This window comes from Lytechinus variegatus, chromosome 12, assembly GCF_018143015.1.
Source record: "Lytechinus variegatus isolate NC3 chromosome 12, Lvar_3.0, whole genome shotgun sequence".
Taxonomy (NCBI): domain Eukaryota; kingdom Metazoa; phylum Echinodermata; class Echinoidea; order Temnopleuroida; family Toxopneustidae; genus Lytechinus; species Lytechinus variegatus.
In genome coordinates, this window is record NC_054751.1 from 24405122 (window position 1) to 24427351 (window position 22230).

At 36.0% G+C, this 22230-nt stretch overlaps 1 long non-coding RNA gene across 3 annotated transcripts in view; it reads left to right on the top strand.

Annotated features, from left to right (window-relative positions):
* The window catches only part of LOC121424787, a 29385-nt gene extending 15551 nt beyond the window's left edge, over window positions 1-13834 (top strand). For all 3 annotated transcript variants that reach the window (XR_005971432.1, XR_005971431.1, XR_005971430.1), the window contains exons 3-4: window positions 3345-3522; window positions 11676-13834. This is a non-coding gene — a long non-coding RNA (uncharacterized LOC121424787). The remainder of the gene's footprint in view (window positions 1-3344; window positions 3523-11675) is intronic.
* The last annotated feature ends 8396 nt before the right edge of the window (window positions 13835-22230 follow it).

Consider the following 22230-nt stretch of genomic DNA (forward strand, 5'->3'; position numbering starts at 1 on the left):
AATAGAATTCCCGGATCATATACACACCAATAATATAAGCCTCGGGTAAGTTTAACTGGAGTTATCATGTTGAGAAGGAAAAGTTAACGAATGGACGGACAGACGGACACCGAGTGTGTCCTTCATACGGGTGGGCGTAAAAAGACGATATAGCCTACAGGGGCAGGCTGTTGCTGGAATGATGAACGGGGAGAAAGGGAACAGAGTAACACTAACAGGCATATAAAATATTTAAGGAAGATGCAAGGGGGGGGGGGGGACTGAATAAGATTTTTCAGAAACTGCTGATGCTAGGCATTTAAAGCAGGGCCACTTGCGGGTTTTCTTTTTCCGGGAAGGGGGGTTCAAGATGGCCGATCGAAGAGAAAAGAGGGAGAAGTAGGAGGAAGAAGACGACGGCGAGGAGAAGGAATGAAGGATAAAGAAGATAAGGATACAAGAGAAGCAACGGATGATATGTTGAATGAACGAATGAAGGTGATAAAGGTAAAGAAAGAAGAAGAACAGGAAGAAAACAAAGTGAAAGACATAAGAATTGAATGAGAATAAATAATATACGAATGATGATATTGAAAAGTAATCTTTTTGGGGTATAAAATCATGTGTTATCGATAGCGATAAAATGAAATATGATGGGAAGTGAATAATCTTTGAATAAAAGACGTAACCGATAAACGTACAGAATTTTACAGAAAATGATGGAAATCAAATTTACTAGTTCTTCGAATAAACAACTAATTAAAACACAGAACTGATGAACAGGAAAATGGAAAGCAAATATACTCGTCCTCTGAACGTCGGAATGATGGAAAGTGAATCTACTTGTTCTTGGAATGAACGATGTAACAGATAAAATAAAAATACAGAATCGTTGAATAGAAAAATGAGGGAAAGCGTTTTTTTTTTCTTTAAATAAAAGACGTAACTGATGAAACAATGAAAAGAATTGATGGAACTAAAAAATGATATGAAGGTAATCAACTCGTTCTTGCAGTGAACGATGCAATTAAACTATACAGAATTGAACAGAAAAATGATTGAAAGCGAATGTTCTTTGAATAAAAGACGCAAGTGATTGAATGAAAAAAAAAACACAGAATAAATGAACAGAAAATGATTGAAATCGAATCTTCTTTGAATAAAAGTCGTCAGTAATGGAAAAACACAAAAATATTGATGAACAGAAAATGATAGTTAGCAAATCTAGTAATCTCTGTTCCATTCTGAGTAGATCTCGTATCTCATAGGTTGTTTTGTTTATTTAAATGTATGATTATTTTGACTTAATTCTAAATCTCTATTTCATAACTTCATAATAAAACTCAAATCTGAATTAAACTCGTCCTTTGAATTGACTTTGTAACGATTACATGAAAAAAAGTCAATCAATGAACAGAAAAATAATGGTAATCTAATCGTCCTTTAAATGAACGACGTAACAGAAAAATACAAATACAGAATTCATGAACAGAAAAATGATGGAAAGCGAATCTACTTTGAATAAAAACGTAAGTGATGAAATTAAAAACAAAAAACACAGAATTGATAAACAGAATATGATGGTTAGCAAATCTACTCGTCCTTTAAATAAACGACGTATTACTGATTAAAAATTAAAAAAAACAATGAACAGAAAACGATGAGCATAGGCGGCGGGGGGGGGGACAGATCCCCCTAAATTTGAGGTGGGAGGATGGTTCCCCTCTAAAATTTTAGTTGATAACCTTTTTTTTCTTGTCAAATTTTTTAACTGTGTCCATCACAAGATTTCAGGTGGACCCCTCCTATTTTTGTTGGCTTCCGCCGCCTATGATGGGAAGCGAATCTTCTTCTTTGAATGATGAATAGAAAAATGATGAAAATATTCGTTCTTTGAATGAAATACGTACCTGATTAAAATTACAGAATTGAAGAACAGGAGATAAAAATAAAAGACATAAATTATTATCTACTCCTTTTAAACGGAAGACGTCATTGATAACATATACACTGAAAAATAAACCTTTAGCTAGCTTCATAAATAAACAGTGGAAAGAGAATCTACTCGTCCTTTAAGCCAAAGATGTCACAATAACTGGGTCACTCGGTCAGGAACTGGGCACATGGATTTTTAGCGGGAATTTTTCTGATGCGCGCGCTCGAGGCAGTTTTTCAACCTACTGCCTATCGGGTTGATATTTTGAAGTGCAAATGACTGGATGGTAGATTAAAAGAGAATTGAACAAAGTGGGTTTAGCCATAATGTTGTTAGCCCATCTGATAAATAGACCAAGTGACAATAGAACATCCGTCAGTAAACTGACGGGATCGCATCGGGATCGCTTGAGATTGCGTCTTGTTTTTACCAAAAAGTGTCTAGTGTTGAGGCGAAAAGTACATGGACAAATGGTGATCAGATCTGACTAAAATCTCGTGTTTGACGTGATAATTGGGCCTCTCTTCAGCCAGCGGCCTGCGGGAATTACCGCGGGAATTTCACACGTGAAATTGGCTGGCGGTAATTTTTTGGTTCACGCCTGTCTCGCGGTAGGTGCGTGACCCCTCGGGAGGGTGTCAACTTTATTCCGAGCAATACTGTATGTGAAGTGGCAATGTAGGCCCTAGGATAATGAAGGCCTACGCAAACAGGTTCATGTAAATGTTGCTATTCATGAATATGAACATGTACAGCTTACATGTAGGACAGTGTCAGGATATTTGGGGGAGGGGGGGGGGGGGTAATGTCCCCCCTTGTACTTGGTATAGACCTGTCAGTTTATAGTTTAAATATTCCTTCTCTTTCCTTCAATTTTTAAAAATGAATTCTCTTCAAATCCTCATCCCCCAATACGTGAAAGGGGGGGGGGCTCATTTTAGGGCAGTTGCCCCATTTAGTCCCCCCTCCCCCTTCTCTCCCATTGCTCTGGCCCTGCCTGCACATACATAAGGTCCAATGATCTTCAACTTCAAGGAGCTTGTTTTCTCAGCTATCGCTCTGAACATTGTATGGCAGTGACCAATGGGCTGGTACATGTAGCTTTACAATAGATGACATTCTTTCAGATACACGGAATCGTTTCATGCACTTCAGTTCACTGTTCAGCAGGTATTAAAAACCAAGTTCCAATATTAGTGGTGACATTTTCAAGTAAGCCCTATCTTGTTGGGGCTGGGCATTGCTTTGCTTGTTTCCTCTGTGCTGCTGCCAAAATATTGGCGGGAAGTAGGAGTTATGTAGCTGCAACTTCTTTGGATGTGCGGTATATGTAGAGCATGGTGAAATTTACAGTTATCTTCAGTTCATATTGTACATAAAGTATTGATCATAAATTTACAATTTTTTTCATTTATGTTTCCACTTGCAGGTAGGCCTGTCATCGAGTCATGCCTACAACATGCGGCTTTCCTAACTGCAAGTTCCGTTCTCGCTACAAGGGAACCGACGACCCCCGTCATTTTTATCGCGTTCCTAAGCGTCCAGCCATTCTGCGTGAGAGGTGGCTGGAGGCCATTGGCCGCACTGAAGAGACAATTGTTGGTCAGGTAGCGTAAACAAACACACACACACAAACCCACACCCCCTTCACGTTCCATGTGATGTGCCTGGATACCTAGCCTGCATGTCGGCCAGGAGAGGGCCATCCTGGGGAACTCTCTTGTTGGATTTGTTCGTTATTTGCAGCATTGGAAATGAAAGTTCTTATCATTAAGTTATTCCTTTTTTTTTCAGTTTACGATTTCAGTTGGATTGTTGACTTGTGCGCACTTGTTTGACCAATTATTATTTTTTATTTATTTTATTAAGTTCAATGGACATTATGGCATGCTTGTAAACAGATGTTGACATTTTGTATTTAATAGTTGAAACCTTGATTGACTTTTAGTTGATATTTGGTTCCTTTGTGAACCCAAACAGAAACCAATGCTGCTCAAATGCTACATTTTCCGATCACTGTCACCACACTCATTAAAGTGTTAAAAAAATGGTGAAATACATGTACTCCCAATCAGGTAATGTCAAAGAAATAATAGATCATACATTTAGGCCTACATACATGTCCATGGAAGACAGCCGGGGCTGTTTTATTAGGTTTTCATACAGTTACACCTGTCTGCAAACAACTGGAACAGAATTATACATGTACAATCAGTCTAATCCAAATTAGTGGACGTTTAAATTTGGTCTTGATGAAGTGAGCATTTAAACGCAAATATTGTTTTTCCATTTTTTTAGTCAAAATTGAGAGTAACAATTTAAATACAGTGTAGGAAGTCCAGTCCCACTTTTTCTTAATATTGTACCAAGTGCAATATTATAGGGGAACTCCTATAGCACAAGAACATATCCTATTAACAAAATAATACAAGTACAGCTTTATGAAGTACATGTAGCCCCATGATACAAAATAGTGTACATGTACTTGTAGAGAGCGAGCATCGGGATATTGAGTGTGAAGGGAATATGTATCTGTGCTATTTCTGGAAGTATCTGCGCTACTATCAGCAATGTGCTTTTTTTATACGAACAGAAATCTTTGAAATGAGACATATGAAATCTTTAAGTTGGCAACACTCATGTACATTGTATGATGCAATTGAACCCTCGTTTTTAGAGATTATAACATCCAGTCTGTAACCTTCCAAGAAAGAAGAACATCCGTCTTGGAGACGTCTGGCACGTATCCAAGATAGCCCTACCCTACCTCCTTCCATAATAATATTGTATGAATTCCTGTCGTGAATGATGCCATCCAATATTCCAAAGAATTATTGATACAATGGCAGTATATCTCGTCCCCAAATGTACATGAATAAAAGTTTGTGAAGAGCCTGAAAGTCATTTTGAAATGGATTGGACATGAATTTTAGGTACAGGTTGTCAATCATTTCAATGTACATGTACATTTGATATTATAGCCAATTTTAATTTGCTCATTAATGTTAGGGATGGGATTCCCTCGAAGTTAAACAAAAAATCTATCCACATATTTTGTTTTTAGGATAATCAAGATGTTCTTCCTCCCCAAAAATTATACAAGATTTTTTTTTTAAAGGAAGAAGGAACAGAAACAAAATATCAGGAATTTTTTTAAAAGATTATTTTTGCATAATTGCTTTTTAAATGCAAATTTTGAAATTCAAAATTGCAGATTCAGTGATGTGCCTTCCATTGTTCCTACATGTACCTTTCGTAAATTACTTTATTTCAACTGTTTATCTTTTTAAGCAGCCCCAACCCCTTCCCAAGAGATCCTGGACCTGTACTTTGTAAAATGACAGATGTGGTATTGTTAATGTACAAATGTAAATAGAAATATAGGAACATGTGAGCATGGCATGATAAGTCCCCCAACGTTGCTAGCGATTTGAGAAGTTTAACCTTGCGTATAATGAGTAGACTTTGATCTTGTGTCTGGGCCAAGTCGATGAATTGATCCCAAGAACGAGAAATAAAGAACATTCCAGAGAAAAAAGTTTAGTGCATAGGACGTCCAGGCCAGTGGGTTTGACCCGTGATTGGAGAACCAGGAATATCTTCGTATGAATCGTATTCCACACGGATGGGTGCGAAGGAAGCTGGGTATTTCCCCTTCTCCCCTGTAATCACTCCTTGACCCTGTTCATACTTCCTGAAGTTTAGCATTTCAAGGCAGGTGGAGTCTTCTCTACCAGGTGTACACATAAGAGAACAAAGCAAGTAGAAACACTGTACCTGCCCAGTATGATAATGAATCAGACAATATCATACAATAATACACAAGTATGTGATAATATCTTCCCTTTTTATATTGTGTATATACATATTCGACGGGTTTAAAGTGATTACAGTATGTACAAGAACAGTATGTACAAGAACAGCCTACCGGTATTAACCTGGGACACTCTTGAAAGTATAGTACAGTACCTCCTGTATTTTAAAATCCATGTACATTTTAAAATGAAATTATTTTTTTAGCATACATGTAGGCACACCTGTGCATGGGGAATGTTTTCTCATTAAGTACAGTGAATATGGGTAAATATTTATGTTGAAAGAAATCCCTGGTCTCGTGAACAGTTCATGTTCCTACTGAGCTGAGAGTTGATTACAATGTACCATTTTGTAAAGTTTAAAGTGAAGGCACGGTATCTTGATTCTTGAAACAATATGGTACGAGTACTGAGTGGGCCTGCAATATTGGGTGTATACTGTATATACATGTACTTGTGTAGCAGAGGTAGGTGTGCCTATAGGTGTATAGGTCAGTTTGTTGATGGTAACTGATGCTGGGATGTATAGGAAATAGGTGCTAATGAGGGGCTTGGTCTCATCATGACACCACTGAGAGGGAACTGCTTCGTTCCAGGATATCACTTCCTGTTCTATTGGTTGGAGTGTGAAGAGAGGATTCCCCCCCCCCCCCCCCCGAAAACTCATGCTAGGATCTTGGCATCAAACAATTCTTTCCAGTTATCATTTCATGCAATGTAACGGACATTAGGGAGCGATTGCAAATAAGTTTTAGGGCTTTGAAATTCGTTGCTGCTGTCCTAAAATGATATGAATTGCAAAAAATTTACATTATGTCTGTGGCACTCGTTGCATTGAAGACACACAAAAAAGTCAGAGTCAAACAAGCTAAGTATCATGTCTCATTTATCAAGCTGATCTTAACACCTACTGTACATTGTGGCAATGAGGCCCATGACATCTTTAATTTTGTTATGGTACACAATGTAAGGTCTACTCTATATAGCCTACTGTATGTACTTTTCAAATAACGGGCAAGAATAAGCATTGTTGTTAAATGAGGCATGTATTTGTACATTGTACATGAGCCTCAACCCTACATGTACTCTGTCTCTTTTATTTGTTGAACTAAACACTAGTAGCAGTCAGGAATTGAATCAGACTTGACCTGGCCCATATAACCTGGCCCATATAACCTGGCCTGACATAGCATTAGTATACCAGAGTCATTTTAATGAATGTAAAAAAATGTTTTGTATACTGCCTTTTGTTTGGCTGTGAAAATATGAATATTATCTATAGTATGAACAAGGGTTTGTAATGAGGAAGGGATACCAAGTTGAGCTTTAATGAACCCAAAACCTTGAATTCCTGTTTGGAATCCTCCATCTACATGTAAGTGTGACCTTTCTCTAACCTTTATGCAGAAACTACATACATACTATACATGTATGTACATGTAGTACTGTACATGGGGTCTAGCATCTACTTGTTCATCCAAGACAGAAGACTCTTTCAAAGAAATACTCAAATGTTGTATTTAATTTTAAGAGTTTTTTATATATATATATATTTTTGTATGTTTAAAAAAAACAAAATCTTTGTTTAAAATCCAAAACATAGAATGTTATACATACACTGTAAGTATGTAATTGTATATTTTGTAGTTTGAAGAGACAATTCATAAAATTCTGTTGAATGCAAACAGGTTAACGTAGTAGAGATGTACAATGTACTGTATTAAAGTTCTTAAAAAGATTAAAACATCTGATACATGTAATTTATTTTCTGTTACTCACAAATCTATATTGATATTTTTATTGTATTAATGAAAAGAAATAAATCTGATTTTGCTGCTTTTTTATGTTGTTTGTATAAGAAATTGCTACTTTTTCCGTTGCTAATAGTAGGTTTTTATTAAAAGTTAAAATTCTGGCCAAGTAAGGCATCTGAACTACGTGTTTATTATTAATACCTTTGGTTGGTTAATTTTTTTCTCATTTGATAGATTTCTGATCCTTGTTCCTTTTGCTTTTTTTCGATTTTTGATACTGACTTTGATTTTAAACGATGAAGATTTACATATGTATTCTGATGTACTACATGTATTAATCCTATATTCATAATTTACTTTCTAAAATTTTACATTGAAATAATCTACACTAAACTACAGGTTTTTAGGTAAAATTAATAGTTTAAATTAAATGTACATGTACTAGGTAGCTACATGTACGCGTACATACTAATGTTGTAAGTTAGAGCAATTACGGGATCGGAGTTCGGTTCGGAAGTTTTGCTCCTAAAATCGGAATCGGTTCGGATATCGGATCGGAAGATATTCAAAAACAAAAAAATACATTAAAATTTGTATGTGGCCGGCACGTGGACAAATGCGGCACGCTACACTGATGGCAGAATTTGTTTTGATCTCCGACAAAAGCGGAGGAAGAAGATGATGAGTTGTTTTGATCTCCGACATAATCGGAGGAAGGAAAATAAGATGACGTTCCAGCGCGCGACACTACCGCCGATCAACGATAGGCCTCTTCTCTACAACATCGTGGTGATGGCAGAGTCCGTCCTGAACTTTTAAGGGCCGCATTACTTACCGAAAAAGACGCATTATTATCCAGAGTTGTTTACCATGATATTCACCTTCTCTACAACATCGTAGTGATGGCGGAGGTAATCGTAATCTCATAAAGCTCGCATGACCTCCCGAAAAAGACGCATTATTATCAAGAGTTGTTTACCGTGATATTCACCTTCTCTCCAACATCGTAGTGATGGCGGAGGTAATCGTAATCTCATAAAGCTCGCATGACCTCCCTAAAAAGACGCATTATTATCCAGAGTGATTTACCGTGATATTCACCTTCTCTACAACATCGTAGTGATGGCGGAGGTAATCGTAAACTCTTAAAGGTAGCATGACCTCCCGAAAAAGACGCATTATTATCAAGAGTTGTTTACCGTGATATTCACCTTCTCTACAACATCGTAGTGATGGCGGAGGTAATCGTAAACTCTTAAAGGTCGCATGACCTCCCGAAAAAGACGCATTATTATCCAGAGTTGTTGACCATGATATTCACCTTCTCTCCAACATCGTAGTGATGGCGGAGGTAATCGTAATCTCATAAAGCTCGCATGACCTCCCTAAAAAGACGCATTATTATCCAGAGTGGTTTACCGTGATATTCACCTTCTCTACAACATCGTAGTGATGGCGGAGGTAATGGTAAACTCTTAAAGGTCGCATGATCTCCCGAAAAAGACGCATTATTATAAATAGTTGTTTACCGTGATATTCACCTTCTTTACAACATCGTAGTGATAGCGGAGGTAATGGTAAACTCTTAAAGGTCGCATGACCTCCCGAAAAAGACGCATTATTATCCAGAGTTGTTGACCATGATATTCACCTTCTCTCCAACATCGTAGTGATGGCGGAGGTAATCGTAATCTCATAAAGCTCGCATGACCTCCCTAAAAAGACGCATTATTATCCAGAGTGGTTTACCGTGATATTCACCTTCTCTACAACATCGTAGTGATGGCGGAGGTAATGGTAAACTCTTAAAGGTCGCATGACCTCCCGAAAAAGACGCATTTTTATCCAGAGTTGTTTACCATGATATTAACCTTCTCTACAACATCGTAGTGATGGCGGAGGTAATCGTAAACTCTTAAAGGTCGCATGACCTCCCGAAAAAGACGCATTATTATCCAGAGTTGTTGACCATGATATTCACCTTCTCTCCAACATCGTAGTGATGGCGGAGGTAATCGTAATCTCATAAAGCTCGCATGACCTCCCTTAAAAGACGCATTATTATCCAGAGTGGTTTACCGTGATATTCACCTTCTCTACAACATCGTAGTGATGGCGGAGGTAATGGTAAACTCTTAAAGGTCGCATGATCTCCCGAAAAAGACGCATTATTATAAAGAGTTGTTGACCATGATATTCACCTTCTCTCCAACATCGTAGTGATGGCGGAGGTAATCGTAATCTCATAAAGCTCGCATGACCTCCCTAAAAAGACGCATTATTATCCAGAGTTGTTTACCATGATATTCACCTTCTCTACAACATCGTAGTGATAGCGGAGGTAATGGTAAACTCTTAAAGGTCGCATGACCTCCCGAAAAAGACGCATTATTATAAATAGTTGTTTACCGTGATATTCACCTTCTCTACAACATCGTAGTGATGGCGGAGGTAATCGTGAACTCTTAAAGGTCACATCACCTCCCGAAAAAGACGCATTATTATCAAGAGTTGTTTACCATGATATTTACCTTCTCTACAACATCGTAGTGATGGCGGAGGTAATGGTAAACTCTTAAAGGTCGCTTGACCTCCCGAAAAAGACGCATTTTTATCCAGAGTTGTTTACCATGATATTCACCTTCTCTACAACATCGTAGTGATGGCGGAGGTAATCGTAAACTCTTAAAGGTCGCATGACCTCCCGAAAAAGACGCATTATTATCCAGAGTTGTTTACCATGATATTCACCTTCTCTACAACATCATAGTGATAGCGGAGGTAATGGTAAACTCTTAATGGTCGCATGACCTCCCGAAAAAGATGCATTATTATCAAGAGTTGTTTACCGTGATATTCACCTTCTCTACAACATCGTAGTGATGGCGGAGGTAATCGTGAACTCTTAAAGGTCACATGACCTCCTGAAAAAGACGCATTATTATCCAGAGTGGTTTACCGTGATATTCACCTTCTCTACAACATCGTAGTGATGGCTGAGGTAATCGTAAACTCTTAAAGGTCGCATGACCTCCCGAAAAAGACGCATTATTATCCAGAGTTGTTTACCATGATATTCACCTTCTCTACAACATCGTAGTGATAGCGGAGGTAATCGTAAACTCTTAGAGGACGTATAGTCAGATAGTCGTAAATATTACCGCGCATGTCAGCGTGTTCAACTAAATCTTATTTGCCTCCGCTTAAGATCAAAACATATCGTCTTTTCGCTGTTTTTCTTCCTCCATTTTTGTCGGAGATCAAAACAAATTACCACCAATTATCATCATCATCGTTTTGTTCTTCCCCGATTATGTCGGAGATCAAAACAAATCATAATCTTCTTCTCCACCCGCCTTTCCGCTAATATCGGAGATAAAAACAAATCATAATTTTCTTCCCCTTTATCTTCTTTTCCTTCCACCGCTTTTGTCTGAGATCAAAACAAATCACCAGCGCATTTTGACGGCAAACATGTCGCCACGTGTTTTTTTTTTTTTTTGTCTTATGTTTTGGTTTTTCCGATCCGATTTTTTCCCCACTGGTCCAAAATCGGAGTTCGGAAAAATGTAGAAAAAAGGGGAAAATCGGATCGGATCGGGAATTGGAATAAAAATCGGTTACAGCATTACTACATACATTTCTTATCAATTTAATTATCAATACATAATGATTTATTGATTGAGAATAGAAAAATCAGAGGATATTTACCAATTACCACCCCCATGAAAAAAAAGACTTACATGTATTCTGTAGAGTTGAATGTATTTGAAAATTGTATCGTATCAGATATGAAGACCTTTCTAGGTTTCCCAAATTTTTCATAGCTCTGTTTTCCACTGTCAAGACCCCGAGACATATTTCTGCATATAGCAATCTGCATGTATGCTTAATGAAACTTGATATTGATTATAAATTATGATTAGTTTCCCCGATGGGTACCATAATTTAGTAACAGATTATGATATTTTGATTGATTTTGAAATTAATAGAGTTGGCATTTTTTTTACTGACAATAAAACTTAATTTTTTAAACTCTAATGTACATGCACTTTCCCCACTGGGTTTTGTGATTCAGTTAAGTATAATTCTTAACTCTTTTTGATATTAAACAGTATTGGTATATTTGTTAGCTAACAATAAATTACAATTTTTATTCTTGTTAACACTAATGTACCCCCTTTCTTTCAGCTGTTTTGTTGATCAGCCAGCCGTTCGTTCCTTGACCGCGCACTCTTCCTTGGGTTTGTGAAAACTACCCTCAGGAATTGCTGAGGTATCAATCATATTACCTATTTTATTTTGATTTATACTAACACCTTTTTGTGTTTATAAATTCTTTACATATTCATTTTGCTGTTTTGTTTTGATTTGCCATTGCATACTAACATTTCAATTTTTGATTTTGCTGTCATTCTCTTACTTTGATATCATTTCCTATTTCCCATTCCTTTCTGTTATGTTGTTTCCCATAAAAAAATAAACGACAATCATTGCAATTCAGTGAATATAATACATAAATTTCAGTTCCTGTAAAAAATTAATGGAATTTTCAATTATCTTTCATTTAACACAAAAAAGAATAATGTATAGCAGCTTTCATTTTTCAAATGTTGCATGCTTTCCCATATTTTTTTCTGTGCAGTTATGATTCCTATTTATTTCTCATCCCTACCTTTTCTTTGTAAGCTATCAAAAAAATGATGCCTTTAAATGTTTTCCATGCTTTTTGCTTTTATTATTTAACTCATCATTCTTCTCTTTAATATGATGATATAGGTGGAAGGTTCCTGTTCCTATTTGTTCTCTCTAAACTTATGTTCTCATTGTTGTATTAGTTGGAAAGATAACTCTTTAACACATGCAGTATCATTTCTATCTAGATGCAATTTTCCTTGTAACTTCTTGTTTCTTTTCCTGATTCCAACCTGTGACTAAAATGTCGTTACAAAAGAAAAAAAATATTTTAATACAATTGCTGGTACAGTCAGTGTTTTAGCCTTTTTGTTCTGAACTTGCTGTACTAAATGGTGGTTTTATAATTAACAATAACCTGCATTTCAAATTTTGTGTTTTATTACAAAATGATAACTTTGCCAAATGAACGGGTATTCTGTTTCTTTAGTTTATTGTTGGTTTTTATTATTTGATTGCTAAACTAATTTTAAAGGGGACTTCCCCCCTGACAAAAAGTTTATCATAAAAATAGAAAAAAAGGTACTTAATAAAAAATATGAAAGATTCTCTCTAAACTTATGTTCTCATTGTTGTATTAGTTGGAAAGATAACTCTTTAGCACATGCAGTATCATTTCTATCTAGATGCAATTTTCCTTGTAACTTCTTGTTTCTTTTCCTGATTCCAACCTGTGACTAAAATGTCGTTACAAAAGAAAAAAAACTATTTTGATACAATTGCTGGTACAGTCAGTGTTTTAGCCTTTTTGTTCTGAACTTGCTGTACTAAATGGTGGTTTTATAATTAACAATAACCTGCTTTTCAAATTTTGTGTTTTATTACAAAATGATAACTTTGCCAAATGAACGGGTATTCTGTTTCTTTAGTTTATTGTTGGTTTTTATTATTTGATTGCTAAACTAATTTTAAAGGGGACTTTCCCCCTGACAAAAAGTTTATCATAAAAATAGAAAAAAGGGTACTTAATAAAAAAAATATGAAAGATTCAAGGGAAATCCATCAAAGATTTTAAAAGTTATTACAATTTTATTTGTAACATTCATGTATGTGAACAGCTTCCAATGTATCTTGAGTTACAAAAAAAAATAATTGAAATGTAATTTTCTCAAACAATTGAAAGTGGTATTTGTAGTACCTGCAGTATATCAACAGACCAATTATTTCACAACCTCTCCTAAAAGAAAAAAAATAGTTCTCACGAACCATTAAAGAAATTGAAACATAAGCATTTTATATTATATAACATATGGGGCAGCTGCTTGTACATGATATCACAAATCCAGAACATAAAATTCAATGACTTATCTTTGATGGGTTTTCCTCAAGCCTTCATCAAAACTTACTTTACATTTTCTGGTATCAGTCAACTTTAATCTTTTTTTTTACAAAAGTCATTTTGGCAATTTGACTTTGATTCTATAAATGCATTTTCTGTGTAAAACTAGTATTTTCCTATCTGTTGGTGTTTCATAAAGCTGTTCGTGAAATTGCGCAGGACTTCTCATATTTTAGGTGCTACATGTATTTAGTCAGTTATTGGGGTGTATCATTTAGCACAAGAAATGATCTGTACGTAAAGTAATTCGTAACTTACGAATAGCTTTAAAAGACAAGTCCACCCCAACAAAGATTCATACGAATAAAAAAATAGAAAAATCCAACAAGTATAACGCTGAAAATTTCATCAAAATTTAATTTAAAACAAGAAAGTAGTGACATTTAAAAGTTGTTCTTAATTTCGCAAAACAGTTATATGCACATCCTGGTCTGTATGCAAATGAGACTGGTACCAGACTTCATCAACTTGTACTATCAATATCTTTTGTATTGTATTATATGAAATATTCTCTTTTTCAAATGAAATAGCAATGAATTCTTCTCTGAACATGTTGAGTTAGCGTTATGGTTCAGTCAAGTTGGTCCGTATTGTCAAATCTGTAAAAATGAATATTGTATAATTCAACAATAAAAAAAAAATGAATAGTGAGTGAGGGACATCAACTGTCTCAGTTGCATGTCATTGAGTTGTGCATATCACTGTTTTGTGAAAAATAAGGGAAACTTTAAAGTTTCATAACTTTCTTATTTTGCATCCGATTTTGCTAGTTTAATTTTTCTCTATTTATTCAAATCAACATCTTTCTGTGGTGGACTTGACCTAAAAAAAAACAAACATACACATCGCTTTTGCTGGTTTTTGTCGACCTTTATAGTATTGATGATTCATAAGAGCTTGACATTAGCCCATCATATTCCCAACAGAAAAATGGTAAAACTTGCATTTGCTGACTTACTTTTGATGGAGATGAAGATAATAATGATAATGGTAATAATTTGAAAATATTCTAGCAAAACAAAATAATTGTCATAATGTAATAGTGACATGATAGTTATAGGGATAAATCATTATGATAATGATGAAGAATAATATTTGATGATTTTTACTGGTAGGAATTTATTTATTGAGAACAACTTTTTTCCTGCAGACTTACAGTGATCATCAATAATACCTGACTATATAACTCTTAATATATTGCAACCTTTCAGTAATATTCATGAATCATTTCATTTTATAATCTCTTTGTGAAATTTTTGATGTGTGTGATAACATTCAAGTATTACTATAATGACTGTGTTGGGTGCTATCAGTCTATTGGATCATGTTTGTTTGACCATAATGCTAACAATGTTAATTACATTGTATTCCATCATTTTATAAAGATATTAACATGTGTGAGAATACATGTATGTGCCTGCATTAGAATCATAAACTTGATGTAATTAATTCCTTTTTGTTTAACATTAAAGTCTTTGAAATGTATTTAATGCACTTGTATGGCTTATAAAATGTAATTAACCATGAATTTCATAATTTCTTGATATACCTCACTATTGTTCATTGACAATGTAATTTTCATTTAGAATGCAGTGAATCATGTACATTACCACAAGAGTGCTACCAAGTCATGCATGAATTTTGCCATTCAGGAGTACATTATCCTATCGATCCGATTACACATTGTACAAAAACATTCATTTTCCCACACTGTTGTTTGAATTTGAAAATTTGAAACTAACAATCGCTGAATCCTGATGCACTTTAACCTCATTATTCAAGCAAAGGATTTTATTTTACAAGCACATTCATGGTCGATTGTATTTAGACTTCCTTGAAGAAGGAAGTGTATTGTTTGCTGAGCACACCTTCTGTGTTTCAAGGCAATTGTATTGTGGAGGGTGGACCAGTGGTTAAGTCACTGGATTGGATGAGTGGTGCAGACCAAGTGGGTTCAAATCCCTGCTACATGAAGTTTGGCCTTTGAAGTACCAGTTTCACCTAAATGTTGAAATTGATGAGATGAGCATATGAATGGCTTGACCATGACCATGAATGCTTGAGCTCTGTAGGAAAAAAGTCAGATGTATTCACCTATGACTGGGGGAAGGGGGGGGGGGTATTTTGCTGTCACAGAATTTGCCTCGTACATTTCTGATGAATGCATGTATTGTTTCTTCGGTTTGTTGTTTTTTAAAAACTTTTTTACATGTAAACAAATACAAAGCTCTGTGTACAAGGCTTTTCTTCTAATGCCCTTCTTCAATGTGAAAATGATGCGATCAAAGAGCTTTCATTAATCTGTATGTGCCTATTATTTGATAATTGGTATATTGTTCGTCGCTGTGATTTGAACCTTGGGGAAAATATTTACATGTAAACAAGACCATTGTGCAATGAGCAAACAGAATGTTTTCTGTACAGTAGCAGGAATGCAGTAATTAACATTCTTCTGTATCAAATTTCATCAGTTTAATTAATTCCCTTCTTTGATATGCATAAAAGATTATTGGAACGTGTTAAGCTAGATGCTTTAGAGTTTTTCTGCTTGGCCTAGTTCCATTTGCCATCTCAGATGGGTTTATTATTGGCATCACTGTTTAATAGTCTGTATAAACAGACCAGTGTTAGACAGAAGTCATTTATTGTAATAATCTGGTGTTTCTTGATATTTTCCTGACTACACTAAGCTTTATTATTTTAGTTTATTTATAGTTTTCACTGGATGGATATGGAATCATTGCATGTTTGCATGTGAGTGAGTGAGTGAGAGAGAGCAAGTGCATCTTTGTTGCATGAATGACATTGCTAGATACTTCTAACCTTTCACATTGACTCAGGTAAAAAGTCATAAAGTTCAGTTGATTACGTGACAAACATCTCCATTATGGATATTTCAGGATGATATTTGGATTTAGGAAGATGTTTATTTCTAGGAAAACTTACTGGTTTTAATGTGCTATCATGTATATTGTTAATAATGTCCTTTCTAATTGATAATCAGCAAGTCATTTATGTAATGGTACATGTAGCTGATCTGGGTTTTTGAAAGAAAAACAACACAGATGCTGACTGTGACTAACTATTCAGATTCAGAACTTGACTAATACCAACCAATTCACCAAGCATTTGGAATTGCTTTAAGTATGTGTTCCGTTCGTCAGAAATCATGTGTGAGTGGCAAGCTATTCTTAGACTCATTTCAACATGCCTGTAGGCCTACACATGAAATTTCCTTTTATTTATTGATAATCCTTTGTATATCTTTATGAAAAGAAGAGTCTTTTCTTCTAGTCTTTCTAATACTAAAGTCATTTTGTTGCAGCTTGTTCTTGAGAACGATCTTTGCGTAGCAAAATTGAGTAACTAGATTGCATTTACTTTCCACCACTTTGCACGCGCATGTCTTCCCCCCCCCCCTCAAAGTTGTGGTAAGTTGATTGCATTTGTCTATCACAGCTTCCATTGGATTGAGATTAAATGTGACATGGCATCTATAAGCTGTTTCATGTCATTTCTCAAGCAACGCTTGATGTATTGACATCATTCACGTCCGTCCGCGGCCAATCAGCACGGGAATTGTATGGGATGCAAAGATGGTTGCAAAATGCACCTGTACTATGGATTGTTATTTCTGCTGGGTGTAATTCAAGGAGGATGTTTAAAGGACAAGTCCACCCCAACAAAAACTTGATTTGAATAAAAAGAGAAAAATTCAACAAGCATACCACTGAAAATTTCATCAAAATCGGATGTAAAATAAGAAAGTTATGACATTTCAAAATTTCGCTTCATTTCACAAAAACAGTTATATGAACGAGCCAGTTACATCCAAATGAGAGAGTCGATGATGTCATTCACTCACTATTTCTTTTGTATTTTATTATATGAAATATGGAATATTTTGACTTTCTCGTCATTGTCATGTGAAATGAAGTTTCATTCCTCCCTGAACACGTGGAATTCCATTATTTTAACATTTTGTGCTTCAGGCAAGGGGGTCCTAATCATCAAATTCGTAAAAATTGAAATATTGTATAATTCAAACAATAAAAAACAAAAGAAATAGTGAGTGACATCATCAACTCTCTCATTTGGATGTAACTGGCTCGTTCATATAACTATTTTGTTAAAAATAAGCGAAACTTTGAAATGTCATAAATTTCTTATTTTACATCCGATTTTGATGAAATCTTCAGCATTGTGCTTGTCTGATTTTTCTCTATTGATTCAAATCAACATTTTTCTGAGGTGGACTTGACCTTTAAAGCTTGAGGATACAGAGTCAGCCTGTTACTTTCGCACACAAATATATTACTCTCCTATATCTTGTATTTTATCTTGGTAGGATGGTAATGGAATGTTATCAAATTCTTTTGGGTACTTTGGGTGGTAGCTCTTGCCCCACTGGATTTTTAGAGCACTGTGTTTGATGTTAGATAGGCTTTATAAGAATAGGCCGACACTCATCGAGAGCCAGACATTTCCAAAAGGCAGTACAAATTTAGGCCTATTTATGTCTGCATGTATATCCATCAATCTCTTAGAGGTTTCTCTTTAATTAGTATTCAGGCCTACACAATAGCTCTAAAGAAACAATAAGTAATATCCAAGTCAAAGAAATCCTTGATTTTCCAGCATAATGAGCTTAATTTTCTTATATATTTTCAGTCTTTACCATTGTTTTATTTATTTCTATTTTCAGTGAAGACATACAATTATTGAAGAGATCCTTCTGTCCAATATACATTGAAGTGATGTGTACTTTACTCTCATTTATTTGATTTCAAATGGCATTGGAGTGATGTGTGGGAGAATGAGTTTGACAGTGCGTCTATTACCCCCAATAGACTGTTCTAGATCCATTCTTGAATGAATTATTGGACTCTCAGTCTAGAAGGTATGTAGCCCTAACTGTTGCACCTTTGGCAAATTCTTCCGTTTTCAGTACAGACCACCTTTTCGATGTAGTTTTCTACTGGTACTTTTTTAAAATAGTTTTGCCAGGGACCGGCAGGTGTAATACATTAAGTGAACACCCTACTCTTTGATGAATAGTGTCTAAGGCATATAAAATGTGCATAGGTTTTGACTCTCCTTCTTATAATGACCAACATTTGCATCCTTCCTATGGAGGGAGTGATATCTTATTGCATTTCACACCTGTACTGAATACTGCGGTTATGCATGCCAATGCAGTGTTGTAGCATTAGTTTTGTTTTGTTCTTTCGCCATGATAGGGACTTGAACCTATCGATGAGATGAGATCATACAATCTTATCCGAAACAGGCTCTCTTGTAAAGTGACTGAGCTAAATGTATGCTGCCTTCTTCCATTGTAAAAGGTACACATAATGTACATGTAGGTCCAATGATATAATGTAGGTCTACATACTGGGCTTGTAATTCTTAGGTGGTGACACAACATTTCCTCCGGCAACAATTGCTCTGGGCTTTATTTCGTCAAAGATAGAGGGTTAGGGTGAGGGTTGCAATAGCGTTTTATTTAAGGTTTAGGATAGGGAGTAGTTTTACATCAAGGGTTGAAGTTGGTAGTTCTGTGTGTTGAATTTTCCGGAGCATGGAACCTTCTCAATCAGACCTTAATATTTCAATGTTTTGGGCATGGTCAGTTTCCCATACCACACATTCCTATATTACATGTACCATGCAAATGGTAAAAAGTTAATGAGCACCCAAAATATCTAATGCCAATAAAAGGGGATGAGGACCAATCACAGCGGGCTCGTAGAGGCCGTTCTCATGACGCTTTCTAAAACTAGTTACCTGGAAACCGATACAGGAAACTGGAAACCAGTTTGGAAGATCGCTTTGCTAGCGTTTCTACTTGATCACACGAAAGTGGTTTCCAAAATCACTTCACGTAAAGCGATCCTGTTGCTATGGAAACGCCCTCAGTGGGGTGACAAGTTTCGCGCAAAATTCGAAACTGCATCATTCTACACCTATGGTGTGGAGTAGGGCGCCAAAATTTGCAAAGATCGCTTCCCAAAGAATGGTTGTGTGATGCTAAAACCAGTTTAAGAAGGCAAAGCGATCTTGAAAACTACATCACGAGATGGTTTTCTGAACCGGTTTGGAAGGTCGCTTCGACCGTTCTCACTACATGTTAAACTAGTTTCCACTTAAATAGTTTTAGGAAGGTAGTGAGAAAGGTGTCTAATATTTTCTTGAATGCTGAAGCAATAGGCTTACCTTATTTCAGAAAGCTCACACCTGTACCTGTAAAGTAAAAGAAAAATAAGCATTTAAGTGGGGGAATGCTTCGGATTAGCTTGTGTAGTCTTCAAGGTCAGTGAGAGTTCATGAGTACTGTAAATGGAAACCAAACTGTTGAGCTGTTATCTCCCAAAACTTCTACCAGGAGTGTTTTACTGAAACCCTCCCCCAAGGCCATGAGGCTATTGATGAATCTGGTAATCTCTTGCCCCCCTCTTGATGAGCCACCAATAATCACATGTCTTGTCATAGTGGGTCTTCCACATATTGATATGATTCATTTTGATTCGTGTTGGGTACTATCTGAATAGAACAAGAGTCATTCTATATCTACCCCAGCTCAATGAGATACAGAACTGAGTGATTCTGGAGGTCACTTGGTAAACCAACAGAAGTCAGAAGATAATCAGTGCATTGCGGGGTTGAAAATGAAATATTCTTGACCTTGTCCAAGTTTATGACAAAGAAGTCACATGATAAATGATGTATAGGAGGTGGCAGAATGTCCGTGATAATGATTTCATAGAAATGATTTTGTCAATTGTATGGTTTCATCTATTTTAGAATTAATGAACAAGCTAAATAGCTTTAATGAATCTTTCAGGCAAGTAGTTACAGGTATCCCCTTCACATATTGTATCAACATGTTCAGAGTTTTCCCAGAAAGGAAGATACCACAGTTTTCATAGTTTCTGGGTTTTTTTTTTTTGGGGGGGGGCCAGATATGCTCTATTTTGCATCCTTATCATTTTCTCCTTACATTATTTGTCTTTAACCATGAATATGATTGATTTTGTTTCTGATTTGTATGTGTAATATTTAAGTTCAATGTCATTCCTGTCTCAGTTTCTTCATTTCTCTCCTTATTTCTGTTTCTGTTACCCTCTTATTCTCTTAACCAATTTTGCAATGTTAAACACTTCAATTTTTTGTTTGTTTTGGCCTTTCATCGGTTTTTTGTGTCTCCTCTCACTCTCTCTATCTCTCATTGTCCGGGGGCCCACTATTCCTTACCCTTCTCTTCCGTGACCTGAAAGGTTGCACACAGACCAAGCCATCAAATTTACATTTCTCCCTGGGCGATGCTTGTTCGTTGTGGCATATTACTCCTCCCGTTTCCAATCGTTCTCCGTCATTCTCAGTTGAAGGAGTATTGTTGAAGGTTGGTGCGTTGGACGGGTAAAGGAAACCTTGTCAGCTACCCAACCAACCAACCTTTCAGGCATCAGGCAGGCAGGCCTGACAGGTGATCTTATGCTAGGTTTACAAGTTCTTTTCCCTGGTATTGAAGTCAATGTATGCAGCAGGGGAGGGAAGAACGCTCTAGAAAAACTGGCTGGGCTTCGGGAGATTGTGCAACGAATCACGTATCCACCTTGTTCTTGTCATTCTCGATATGTCAATATTTTTTTAATTCTTTCCATCTCTGCAAATTGCAATGATAATTCAAAGATGTCGTGCAGGAACAATATCTGCAACCTGTGTAAGATGCATGCAGGGAATCGGTTCATGGATTGTTTGTCTTAGTTTTGCCAAGTTTCAAAGAAGTGCCAATTGTTCCAGTTAACCTTTTACAACCATTAAGGGATTTTCTTGCCCCTGTAGGTTTTCACAGATTTTTCCTGTCAGTCTTTTTGAAATCCAACTATTTTTAAACATTATATCACTATTTTAAAATAGGATCCTGTTATTTGTTATATAATGGAACTTGATATTTTTACCAAATATATGACTGTCTTGATGATTTAGCCATCTAACAGATTCCTTGGCTGACATGTCCCTGATATATGTCTTCTTGTATGACTTCATACTCCTCCGTGTTACCTCCAGTGGTTTGGTCATACTCTATTCCTGACAGGTTGATAGGGAAGAAAAAATCACTCACAGCTAGCAGGCTGAACAAGAACAAGTGGGCAATCTTATTTGAAATTCATACAGAGTGGTGGTTTTTCTACCGAGGTGATTTAATCAGCCTGGTAGTTTTACCTTCTATGCAGTGTATTAAAGGGCATGTCTTCAGCTGGGAATGACTTGCGATGATTCGTGGTCCAGGGCAGTTCTGACAGAATCGTTGCATTAAAGGGGATTATATGTGTTTTCCTGTTGTTCTGCATTTCTTTAATATTCATAATGACCCAAAGGGCATTTTCTGAAAAAATGAATTTCACTCTTTAATTGATAAGCTCTGTATATACATCATGAAGACTAGTATATATTTTCTAACAGGTCTAGGAAAAATCCCAAGTCTATTCCTGTCTAGTTGTCTTTCTAAGAAATGATTTCTACATCCATCCTTTATCTTGCTTTGTTTCTTTATTTCTTGATGGTTTGAGAAGATTAAACACCTCAAATAGGAGAATGCCAGTCTGAATCACCTAGAAGATCCTGCCCAAAAGCAAATGAATAAAACAAAGCAATCAAGAAAATCCTTATTGTGTGAAACACTTTTTGTATCAGAACTTTAAAGAAAAT